The sequence below is a fragment of the Marmota flaviventris genome, chromosome 17 (assembly GCF_047511675.1).
Source record: "Marmota flaviventris isolate mMarFla1 chromosome 17, mMarFla1.hap1, whole genome shotgun sequence".
Lineage (NCBI taxonomy): Eukaryota > Metazoa > Chordata > Mammalia > Rodentia > Sciuridae > Marmota > Marmota flaviventris.
Window position 1 is genome coordinate 24,029,694 of NC_092514.1, and position 12,624 is coordinate 24,042,317.

Genomic DNA, 12,624 nt, shown 5'->3' on the forward strand with positions numbered 1-12,624 from the left:
GTTACCTGCGGGGAATAAGGAAGACAAGAAGAGGGTCTTGACCTTGCATGTAGGAATTCCCCCAACCCCTAGCCCAGGAAAGCAGGATCCAGCTGAAGTAACAGCCTACACCCCCCCCCCCCGCCCCCCGACGCTGGGGAGGAAGGAGAAGCCAAACTAGTAGCTGAAGGAGTAGTGCCTCAAGTCTGGATTGGTTGGCATTTTCTAGGGCGGTTCCTGCGGAAGGGCGGGGATTAAAGTGCCCCACCACACAGCAGGGGTGCAGGCACTGTAAGGGTTAAGAGCACCCAAAGAAAATAGAAGTAGGAGGAGGAAGTGGGGCGCCGTGAGAGAAGGAAGCAGCTCATCGGAGCTTCCTCTTTCTCCTCCTTCCCCGAAGCCCCGACCCCAAGCCTTCCCCTGCTCCGCCCATCCCTCCTGCGAGGCACGAAACGTGCTTCCACCCGCCGGGTCGAACCTCGCCTTACTCCTGGGGGTTCCTGCAGCTGCACACGGGCCGGGGTTTCTCTATTGGTGGAGCAGGAGGGCTTGTGCCGCAGTTGCTTTGCAGATGCTCTGCGGGCTCCTGGTCCTCAGATGCCCAAGCCAAACCGGCAATGAGCTGACACTGCCCCGCCACCAGGTGGCGGGAGAGGCTGGCGAGGCAGCTAGTGAGGTCCCGGCCCCGCCCTCCAACAAGTCCCGCCCACCTGTCCCCGCCCCCCACCCACCCACCCGAGTTGCAGAGACTTGGCAGATGCTGGGACTTGCCGCCCGGCTCCAGCCGCGCGGCGTGGAGGTCCGGATCGTTCCCCAAATCTCAGGGAGTCGCCGCTGGAGAGGGGCTCGGCGCCCGGCGGGGACTGCAGGTGGGTGGCTGGGCAGCCGGGGGCGGGCGTCGAGGGCACCCGTGGCAGCTCGAGGCAGAGCCGGAGTAGATTGGGGACCACTAGGGAGCAGTGAGCTCTGAGAGCCGGTGCTGTCGCGGGGAACCTGTACAAAGATTGCTGTTGTGAACTTCCGCGGATAAGTCCACGCACGACGGGGTCACTGGGTAGCAAACCCATGCTGCAGATAACCCCGGAGACACAAGTGGCATCCCGGGACCTTTCACCATAAGTAGCTAATGTTGGACCCCTCTGTGCGACTAAGTGTGTCCGCAGCTCCTGCTTGGGTCACAGAAATCCCTGTGTCCAGGGTGTCAAGGAGCCTGCCCTGCTCCGTCCGGGAACTCTCTGCGTAACGTGGGCATCAGAAGTCCTTTTTCAGCAGGACCCGGGAGTCTTGGAAGTGCCTGCCTATGGCGTCTGCGTTGAGCCTCAGGCTTCCCCGGCTAGTGAGCACCAGCCTCCAAACAGCGGCTGCTGTTCTAGAGAATTGCATGCTTTGCGCTGTCAGAGGGTCCATGTTTACACACTGTGTGTGTGTGTGTGTGTGTGTGTGCGCGCGCGCCTGCGTGCGCCCTGGCCCATCCCAGGCAGGGGTAAAAGGGCAAGATGTTCAGGACAGGAGGAGGAGGGAGATTGTTCAGAGGGAAAAGGAAGGCGAGATGAAAGCAGCAGGATGTGGTATAGAGTGAGTTAAGCCTCCTGCAGAGAGGCGGGGTGGGTTTGGGCAAAATGAGGGCCCAAAGTAGGCCAAGTCAGCCTCGGAGGTCTTTTCTGGATCCATTCTCTTCCTCTCTTCCATGGACTTCTGGGTCATCTCATCCAGGCTTTCTTTTCTCCTGTGTTCTGGACCACCTAACCTGGTAAAGCTCAGGTTCCCAGAGCAGAGGTGCCTCCTGGAGTGTTTGTTAAGACAGATTCTCCAGGCTTCAGGTCCAGCTGCGCTTTTCAGAGGTGGAACATCTGAAAAATTGTAATAATAAGCCCCTTAGGTGATGAGGTTGGACCCACTGCTTGGGAACCATGTGTGATATGGAAAAAAAGATCTGAGTCCTAACCAGGCCCATCTGTGTGGACTGCAGCATCCACAGAGGGATAGGGACTACTTACCCCTCTGCTGGCCTCAGTCTCCTTATCTGTCAGACAGGCTCTAATATTGATGTAGAGAACTGTGTGGAAAGTTAAAGGAGACAGGTGAGTTGATAACAGATGCACCTGGGAAAGGCCACACGGGTGCTCTTAGAACAAGAGTGGGCAGCATGCGCTTGGTATGCGTCTTCACTTAGGAGTCCACCGGACAAAGAAGACAGTGTACTCAGGCTCTCTTTCTATTTCAGGATGCCCCTTTGCCCCCTGCATTTTGAAGCATAGCTAGTCAGGACAGCAGGGCAAGAAGGCTCTGGGTCTTTACATGCTTGTCCTTGTTGGGGTTTTAAAGATCCCTTTCCCCTCATCTTGTTCAGCTTAGTGGGGTTTGATTTGTCATCTTCCCGCTTGGAGCTGCTATGGAAGTAGACCACCTTTACTGCCTGCTTCCCTTTCCTCCCTCCCGCAAAGCACTGCTTTTTGTTTCTATCAGGAATAACAGGATGGACGCTAACTGGGGTACTGGGCATTGAGCACACTGGGGGTTGATGGTGGTGTGAGATGAGAAGGTAGAGTTTGAGCCTGTGGAGGAGGCTGGCTGTCAGAGGCTGCTGCAGCGTCCTGGGCTAGTCATTGATGAGGGAGGCTGCTGTGGCCAAGTAGGGAATTGAGGGGGGCAAAGGGCCTTTTCAACTGTGCAGCTTAGAGTTTGGGAGCTCCAGCCTGGATTTAGGTGAGCACTCAAGCTGTGCTGACTTGGCTGGGTTCAGAGACACTCACTGCCAGGGGCTGAGCTGGTCAGACCTATGGGACCACAGTGATCCAGAAGAACTTTTGGATTTCAGCTGGTGGACTGAAAGCCTAAATCAGTTTCTTTCTTCGTTTCTTTTTTTTGGTGCTGACCATCTATGCCAGGACCTTTATACATGCTAGGCAAGAGCTCTACCACTGAGTGATAGCCCCAGACAGCCCTATGAATCAGTTTTTGTTTGTTTGTTTGTTTTTGGTACCAGGGATTGAACTCAGGGGCACTTGATCACTGAGCCACATCTCCCTCCCTATTTTGTAGTTTATTTAGAGACACGGTCTCACTGAGTTGCTTAGTGCCTCACTTTTGCTGAGGCTGACTTTGAACTCACGATCCTCCTGCCTCAGCCTCCCGAGCCACTGGGATTCCAAGTGTGTGCCACTGTGCCTTGCTAGGTCCTATGAATCAGTTTTTTTTTTTTTTTAAACACAAGTTTAAGAGAGGTGGACACAATATCTTTTTTTAAATCTCTATTTATATTTATGTGGTGCTAAGGTTCAAACCAGTGCCTCACATGTGCAAGGCAAGTGCTCTACCACTGAGCTACAGCCCCAGCCCTGGACACAATATCTTTATTTCACATTTATGTAGTGCTGAGGATTGAACCCAGTGCCTTGTGCATGCTAGGCGAGTGCTCTACCACTGAGCCACAATCCCAGCCCTGAATCAGTTTTTTTTAAAGAGAGGAAACTTCTAATGGGACATAACAGAATGATCACCAGCAGGTCAAGGGAGAGGTGGTTAGTTTGATTTTTGAGCTTCTGGCCTAGATGGGAGAGACAGAGGAAAGACTCCATCTGGCTTCTTCCCAAGGAGAAGATGATAGAGTCCCATAGGAAACACACTAAATATCAGGGTATTTCATCAATTTGAAGATGTACATGTTTTCACATTTTAGCCATGCTGAAATCCAGGTGCATCTTACCAGCAATCGCATCTTACAATTATAATAGCACTATTTCTTCCTTAATGGCACACAAAATAATGATGCATCTTAAAACTGATCATATCTTAGATTCTGTTAAGTACAATGTGCAATTTTGCAGATTCAGGAGTATGTTTTAGATGTACACAGATGCATGCAGAATTATGCCAGTCTCATATTTTGAATGTATTATTTTTCCCATTAGTTCTATCTCCTAGGCACCCACATTTTCATTATATCCATTTTTTTTTTTTTTTAATTTCACTGTATCCAGTTTGAAAGGAAATCTCTGAACAAAGTGCTACCTGCCTTTATAAAGATAGTACGTTGGGACTGATTTCATTATTTCTTGACAATTTGATCAAATGGTTCTCACCTGCCATTCTCTTTTGTACCCTACGTCTGCTGAGGACACATCTTCTGCCCTTTCTCTTTTATCCTTCTTTGTGTCCTTCCCCCCCTTTGGGCCTATGATTTTCATGGTGTGGGGCACCATGCTAAGTACTTCATGTCCTTCAATCTTTACAGCCTCACTGGAAGATAGCTTTAGCTATGGTTCCCAATTTATAGATGAGAACACTGAGGGTCAAGTCACTCAGCCAGAAAGTGCCAGAGCTGGGCTGTCTCTGGCATCTGTCCTTTTCCAGAGATGAGCAAACTATAGTGTGGCAGCCCTGTGTCTGCCTGTGGTTATCAAGTACACGCCTTGCACTTCATGGGGCACAAACTGTGGCCATCCACAGGTGGTTTTCGTTTGTCTCTTTGCTTCTAGGTTCTAGGTAACTAAGGTTATCTGTCAAGTGACTTTTGAATAAGCAAGGCCTAGCTATAGCAAGGAATGAGAGTGGGAGTTGGAAAAAGTTGACTTTGGTGGCACAGAACAGATTGGTCCTTTATGGTCCTGGTTGCCTTTTGATCTTTTTTTTTTTTAATATTTATTTTTTAGGTGTAGATGGACACAACACAATGCCTTTATTTGTATGTGGTGCTGAGGATCGAACTCAGGTCTTGCCCGTGCTAGGGGAGCGCTCTACCGCTGAGCCACAATCCCAGCCCGGTCCTGTCTGTCTTTGCATGTGCTATTCTACCTCCCTAGTTTCCTTTTCCCTTCTCCCATCTGCCCAAGGAACTGCTGCTGCTTTCCTCCTCTGATGCTCAGCTCAAGTTGCACCTTCAACCCCCTCCTCATCTCACCTCCTGGCACTAAAGCTTCTGTGGCTCCCCCCATAGTAGCACTGATTGTCCTGTCCGACAAGGACTGACCACTGACTTGGCACGGTTTGGCCTGCTCACCCTAGGCACCTGATGCTCACGTTGTCATCAAGCAGGTCTCACTGCCAGTCTCCCCAGGATCTCCATCCGTGCACACTCATAGCGGAAGATGCCTGGATGCAGAACCGTGTGGGGGACAGCGGGGTGGGGTCACCAGGGAGTGGTGTGCTTTTCATTTTCATGTCCTCCAGAGTCTTCTTGTTGCTGTTGTTGACCTAGGCAAATGAACTTGTGTGGTTTCCTCGTAGGGGGCAGGGCTGGGTGTGAGGGCTGAAGGTGGCTTCTAGGCTTCTGCCTCACATGAAGTCAGGGGGCCCTGCTTCTGCCTGAGTCCTCCACTCCTAGCCAGGGGACCACAGCGAAGTCTGTGCCCCTTCGGGTGCCCATTTCCTCATCTATATAATGGAAGTGTGGCCCTTGGTGCTTTCTGCGGCCGCTGCCTAACATCTCGTGTTCAAATCCTTTGCTTGGCAGTCTTGTATAGAATAAAATAATAATGACAGTAGTCATCAGCCCTTTTTAATTTTTTTTATATTTTATTTTGAGACAGGATCTCATGAAGTTGTTTAGGGTCTCGCTAAGTTCCCAAGGCTGGCCTTGAATTTGCAATCCTCCTGCCTCAGCCTCCTAAGCTGCTGAGATTACTGTGTAGCAGGTACTTATTTAAGGCTCTTTGGGTGCACGCTCTCGTGTTTTTTGTTCAACAACTCCCAGGTATGTGGGCTTCCTCTCCTATGAGAATCAGATGATGTTTGTGCTGGCTATCACCTGGGTCTCTGTCCAGCATGGACCAGGGACTCATTCCCTGCCCTCCCATCTCTGCACACTCCAAGGTCCAGCTTATGAACATTAAAGTTAAATACCATTATAGGGGGGCTCCTCTTTCCTTTGTGGTGTTCATCTCCCCATTCCACTTAGGATTCTGTGCATTTTTGTATCTCCATCAATAGCTAAGGGAGTTCCCATTCATGGAAAATTCCACCTGAGGATGGGCCATGTTTCCAATCTGTCCCTCTTAAGAGCTGCTGTTTCTTAGGACTCAGAAACTCGGCTCTTACAGGGCACTGTAGTGCATCCCTGTAATCCCAGCACCTCGGGAGGCTGATACAGGAGGATCCAGAGTTCAAAACCAACCTCAGCAACTTAGCAAGACCCTGTCTCTAAATACAATACCAAAAAAGGGCTGGGGATGTGGCTCAGTGGTTAAGTGCCCCTGAGTTAAATCCCTGGTACAAAATAAACAAACAAACAAAAAAACCCAGCTCTTGAGTCCTTGTTTCATCTGAGAAGTCATCTTTTTGTCTCCCACATCCTTCTTCTTTATCCAAACCTGCTTTCCAGAATCATGACATCTGGGCAGAAACATCATTAGGTGTTTGGTCTGAGCATTTGTTCTCACGTGATTCAGTGGTCTGAGCTCTTGTCAGGCAAATCTTCATACAACCACTTCCACCCAACCTGACCAAAGTGTTTATTTTTGTGTTTTTTTTTTTTTTTTGCATTAGTTAGATCACATTTGCACCTACAGATCTTCCAGAGGAGTCTCAAGCTCCCTCTAGATAGTGGGCCCCTTTGAAAAACTGATGGAATTGATATATCACTAAGCACCCGGGTACATGCGTGCGTTCTCTCTCTCTCTCTCTCTCTCTCTCTCTCTCTCTCTCTCTCTCCCTTTCTCTTTCAAAGTTTTGCATAAGATTCCAGAGTCTTGCAGATCTCAGCACACCACCAAGGAACCTGGCTTAAGAAGCTATGTTCTACAAAATATGATGTTCTGTATGCTGATTTCTTTGGATAACCCCCAGCACACTTCACAGGAGAGGAAGCTGTTGTGAGAGGCAGCTAGGGTGATGATGGATAATGAAAACTGTGTTGGGGACATCCCCAGTGACTCACTGGTGAGAATTTGAGGTGGTGTAGTAAGGGGACTGAGCTCTATGATTGTACACCCAGCTACCACCACGTGCACATTTTCTGGATTTCTCATCAAACTTTGAATTCACCCATTTGCAAGGTGATTAATGATCACGACTTTTGCTAGTGGGGTCCTAACCAGGAACCCCTCTGTTCTATCCCCTATTTAGGGAACTAGATTTATGGCTAAGACTGAGAAAATGTGTTTGTAGGCATTTGCATGAATAGAAACAGTCTAGGAATCAGTGAGGTGGCCCCTGCTCTTTCTTTACCACACATCTATACAACTTCCCATGTTCCCAGAGACTGAAAGCTTGGGGCTTTGTTTCTCTGATATTGTCACAATTCGTTGGAAGTGAAGTCATGTCCGAAGGAAGTTTTCTTCAATTTCTCATTTCTAAGGAACTTGAAAAGCATGAATGGGCCGGGCATGGTGACCCATGCCTGGAATCCCAGCAGCTCAGGAGGCTGAGGCAGGAGGATCGCAAGTTCAAGGACAGCCTCAACAATTTAGTGAGGCCCTAAGCACCTTAGTGAGACCCTGCATCCAAATAAAAAATAAAAAGGGCTGGGGATATGGCTCTGCGGTTAAAAGCCCCTGGGTTTTTGAAACCCTCTACCAGCCCCCCCCCCCAAAAAAAAGGCATGGATGATGATAAACTTTTCAAATACTTTTAAAGAATCTATTAGGAAATGCTTTGATGCTTTCACCTTACAATAGATGCATGTGACACATCATATCATGATCTCCATCAACTGAAACCTCCTTGCGTTTCTAGAATGAATTCAGTTTGGTCCAGGCATTTTATTCACACGTGCTAGGTGTGATTTGCTGTGATCTTCTTTAGGATTTTTGCATCTGTACGCATGTGTTAGTCAGCTTCCCATCCCTATAACAAATACCTGAAATAATCCATTTATAAAGAAAAAAGGTTTATTTTGGCTCACAGTTTTGGCGGTTTCAATCTATGACTGATTGCCCCCATCGCTTTTGGTCCATCACAGTGGAAACATGGCAAAACAAAACTGCTCATCTCTTTGGGGAAGCAAAAGAGAGACAGAGGATCTGGGGTTCCACTCTTCCCTTTGAGGGCATATTTCCTGTGACCTAAAAATCTCCCTTTAGACTCCACCTTTTCAAGTTCCATGGGATTAATCCTTTAATACAAGAGCCTTTGGGGACTTTTAAACTATAGCAACTCATAAGTGAGTTGCTATCGTCTTTTTTCTGTGCTGCTATCACCAGTGCATGCAGCTTTGCAAAATGATTTTGGACACAACTCTTTTTTTTTTTTTTGGTGGTACTGGGGATTGAACCCAGGGCCTTGCACATGCTACACAAGTGCTCTACCACTGAGCTACATCCTCAGCCCAACACAACTCTTCTTTACCTGTACCCTTTAATAGAGCAGCAGATGATCTGTTCCTTGGATGGTAGGAGAATGGCCCTGATGTTTTGGTCCTCTGCTGCCAGATTCTTGTCTTCAAACCCCCAACACTGTCTTCTCTTCTCTCTTTCTCAATTCTCAGTGCTTCCAAGCTGACATTTAAATCATCTTTGTGTGTGTGTGTGTGTGCCTGTGTGTGGGGTACCAGGGATTGAACTCGGGCACACTCAGCCACTGAGCTACATCCCCAGTCCTATTTTGTATTTTATTTAAAGACAGAGTCTCATTGAGTTGCTTAGTGCCTCACTTTTGCTGAGGCTGGCTTTGAACTCGCAATCCTCCTGCCTCAGCCTCCAGAGCTGCTGGGATTACAGGTGTGCATCACCTTGCTCGGCCTGAATCATCTTTGATTCTTGGCTTTTCAACAATCAGCTACTGACTCCTGTGAGTCCTTACTTTATATACCATTGAGCTTATGGGAAGGCCCATCTCCATGCTGAGTTGGGTGGACCTTTGGAGTCTGGCTCAGTCCCAGGTGCTGCCTCAGCGGGGATGCCAATCAACACATCACTTTTTCCCCAGAGAAAGGTAACCAAGATGCTGATGACACGATATGAAATAATTAAAGGAGTGGAAATGTTTTTTTCTCTAAGGGGAAAAGTAACATCTGTCTTCAATGTTTGAAGGGCAGCATTCTTTGGGAAAGATAAAGGTTATTCTCCAGGATGGAAAAGAGATCTGTGAAGGGAAATGGAAAGGAAATAGACTTAGGCTCAGTGTGAGGAAGATTCTAGAACAATTCAGGGCAGATCTCATCATGGTAGTGAGTTCCCCATTGGGGAAAATATTCAGGAAAAATACATGTCATGATAGCTGTGAGAACGGAGACTGAAATAACTCTAGTTCTCTAGCTCATCGCTCTGAGACTGACCAATTGTGTAATAGCTGATTGTTCTGAAAACATAATTTAAATTTAAGAATTTAAATTATTAATTTAAATTTAGTGGCCCTGAACAACGAAATCCCAAAGCTGGGGAGTTCCCTCAAAAAATCCCACAGTCCTGCTTCATAATGCGTTGCCCCAGAGCAGAAGCCCTTTGGCTGTTAAAAAACAAAAAAAAATCATAACCATACATGGTGAGGGATCCTGGAGACCCCACTGGTCCCCAGATTCTCACCCACCTCCTAGGCTAGGAGCCTGGGCTTTTCTTGGTCTCTTGTTCTTGGTTCTTTCTGAAAACCTGGTGAAATAAACTAGTTGAACCCTACTCCAGAATTTCCTTCTTTTGCAGGTGTCCCAGGTAAACTCTCAGGATCAAACTACCCAACCTTCAGGTTGATCTGGGAATGAATGGCCTCTTGTTCACGGGGGCTTTTAAGCCAATGTTTCATAAGCCTTTGTATTTTGCATTCACTTCTGTATTGACATCTTGGGAGTTTCATTTTGAGAAAACTAGAAGCTCAGAAGCTCTTGTTGGCCTGTTACTGTGTTTGAGAGAACAAAGAGGGTTGTGGTGGGATGTGCAGGCTCCGGAGGGGAATAGGAGATGTGATCTCTCTAATCCTTGTCCCTGATTGCCTCCTCCTGTCTCGGAGCCCGGTTACCCCCAGGACCAAACAAATTCTATGATTCTGGCCTCCAGGAAGTTTCCAAAGCCTGCTGTCTGGAAGCAGCCTTGTGGGAGCTGCTCTGATGACTGAGCAGAGAAGGATCCTGCTCTTTCCCTCCTGGTGCCCCCCCTCCTCCATGATGGGACTCCCTATGACTATGAGACCCTGTTCAGACCCAAGTGGCAGCAGTCCCTCTCTTCAGCCCACAGTCCTCTATCGGATGGCTTCCCTAAGTCACTGTGGCTCTTTGCTGGCATATTCCAATGGCCCTTCCCAGCCTGCATTTGATGCCCAGCGCTCTCACCTGGAGGGAGCTTTCCCTCTGACTGTCGCATACCCCCAGCCTTTCCTCTGCTGCTTGTTCTCCTCACCATCCCTGGCTTTGCTTCTCCTCCTCCCCCAGACCCTTGTCTCCAAGGACAGGCTGGTTATTTTCACCTGGATGCCCCATTTCGGTGCACGCCTAGGACTGAGGCCTGAGTCTGTCTACAAGGCGGGCTTCCTCCGCAGACTTCCCCATTTCTCGTCCCTGTTGTTTTTAGGGCTCCAGTCCTGAAGGCTCAGCCTCATCTCCGCGTGTGCCCTGCATCTTCCTTGTTCTCCACTCTCTGGCCGGTTGCGATGGGGCTTCCTACGGGCCCCATGGTTCTGGCCCCTCTCACTTCCTCATTGTTCTCTCTGCCATCCAATGCAGCTCTCTTTACACCTGCAGGTGGGCCTTGGGGGCACGAGGTTCTTCCTTGCCCCACTAGGAGATTCTTTAAGGAAACTTTGTTACCATGTTCAGAAGACTTCCAGGGCATCTCAGCACACAGGGGAAGTCCAGAGTCCTTGGTCTTGTGTTCAGGGTTCGAGTCCCACTCCATTCTGAGAATCTTCATCCTCTCCTCCAGCAAACGGCCTGACCCAGTTTCCCCAAGACCAATGACATATGCCTTCTGTTGAGGAAACCTTCCCAAACATTTTGTTCGGAGTGGACTTCCCAGTGCTTAGTGAAGGACAGCCCCCTGGAGATATGCAGTCAGTGTTTGTTGAATGGATGTCCACTTGATGGAACAGCCAATATGGAGGACACCTGAGCCTTAGCCTTGGGTGATTAGTGATCTGGCAGACTGGGCTGCCCACCATCTGAGATCTTTGTGAGGTCCAGTGCATCCTCCAGGTAGGTTGCTGGCCTTCTGTGGGCATCTGAAGGAACTCAGACACATATCTCTTTGCTTTCTAGTAAGAATATGTTGGACAGCCTCCTCTGGCTGCTTTGGAACCCATGAGCCCCTGCCAAACCCCAGATGTTGAGACCCCGCCTCTCTATGGGGATCCATTTTTTTTTTAAACCACTCTTCAATTTACTCAGTGTTAAGACAAACAGTTCTCTGAGAGCAGGGGAAGCCCTGGGGAACCTCCCCCTGACAAGCCACTCCCCTGTCTGGTGACATCTTCTTGCCAGGAGCCTGGGGAAGTGTCATTGCAACACAGTGTTTACAAGGCCAAGGGGCTTCCTGTCCCGCCTACCCGGCAGGCTGTGGAGCAATCAGGAGTTGTGTTTTCATGAGGAGTGGGGCAAAGAAATAGTTGAGGAGGGGATTTCTTGGGATTTTTTTGAACATCACTTGGGGGGGGGTATAGTGGCTGGCCTGCCTGACTCTGGAGGAGGACAAGGGAGAGGTAGAATATAGATTTTTAAATTGAAAGCAGGTCAAGTATTACTAATAATTATTATTAATTTGCATATTTTCCTTTATATCTTGTAAAAAGTGCTAAACATTTTTCACAGATGTGGCCCTTCGGTTTAATGTAGAACTCTTTAGAACAAAGAAAGAAAGAAAACATGAAATTTTCTCACTCCAAGCGGGGGCCATGTGTTAGAGCAAGCAATAGAAGATTCTTTATTTTCCTCCTTTTCTTTCCTTCTTTTTCCTGGATTTGAAGAGGAGTTATGCTTTGGAGAGGGAAGAGGGCTTTCTGGGGGCAGGAGTGAGCAGGGAGAGGACTCTTAGAAAGAGAACCTTCCATTCTGATTTAGAGTTCCCCCAGGTGGAGAGACACCCCTCTCCATGCACACCTGATAAATGGGCGGAGGAGACGGATACTGGCCTCTCTGCCTCCTCAAAGGGCTGTGGCAGCTCTGAGGCACCCACCTGACAACCTGGAACCATCACCATGTCGCTCACAAGAACACGATCTTGTGTCCAGAGCTCTGGTGCAAATGTCTGAAGAGGTCCTGGTAGGTACTTCTTGGCAGGTGCCTTGGGGTCTCTTGGACATGGGAGAGAAATATTCTCCATGTTCCCTCTTTATTTAGTAAATGAGTAATCGAAACATAGGGCCCACCCCACACTGTGAACTTTAGAAGCTCTGAGGTTGATTTCTGTGGAACAGTCTTTCTTGAGCCCCTTAGAGAAAGAATGGGGAGCTGCCCAGCCACACAGCCGGGGTGCAGAGGCCTCTGTGACAGTGACACATTGGCCATTCTGTGAAAATAGTGGTTTGTGTAAGGAGGTTTGCCACAAAGTGTCAATAAAGAAAAAAAAATTACTGGTAAGAACGTGGCAGTTTAAAGAAATTGATAATAAAAATCCCTGGGAGATGAGAGGTGGAGTTCAACAAGGCCTCGCCTTCTGTAGGTGTCAACAATACACATTTCTGAACTTGTGAGGCTAAGCGCAGGCCCAAGGCATGTGAGGTGGTTGGGGGTTGGGTTAGAGAATGTTCTAGAATGTACTTGAGTCAGTAGAAGGAGGTGGTGGAGACTTG

The 12,624-nt window shown here is 48.5% G+C and overlaps 1 protein-coding gene across 2 annotated transcripts in view; it reads left to right on the forward strand.

The window, feature by feature from the left end:
* Window positions 1-726: 726 nt before the first annotated feature.
* Pik3r5 (phosphoinositide-3-kinase regulatory subunit 5) overlaps window positions 727-12,624 on the forward strand; it is a 73,162-nt gene continuing 61,264 nt past the window's right edge. Inside the window, exon 1 of one of the 2 annotated variants that reach the window (XM_027946802.2) lies at window positions 727-848. The gene's annotated coding sequence lies outside the window, so the exon portion shown is untranslated. The remainder of the gene's footprint in view (window positions 849-12,624) is intronic. The other variant, XM_027946801.2, reaches the window with a different exon arrangement.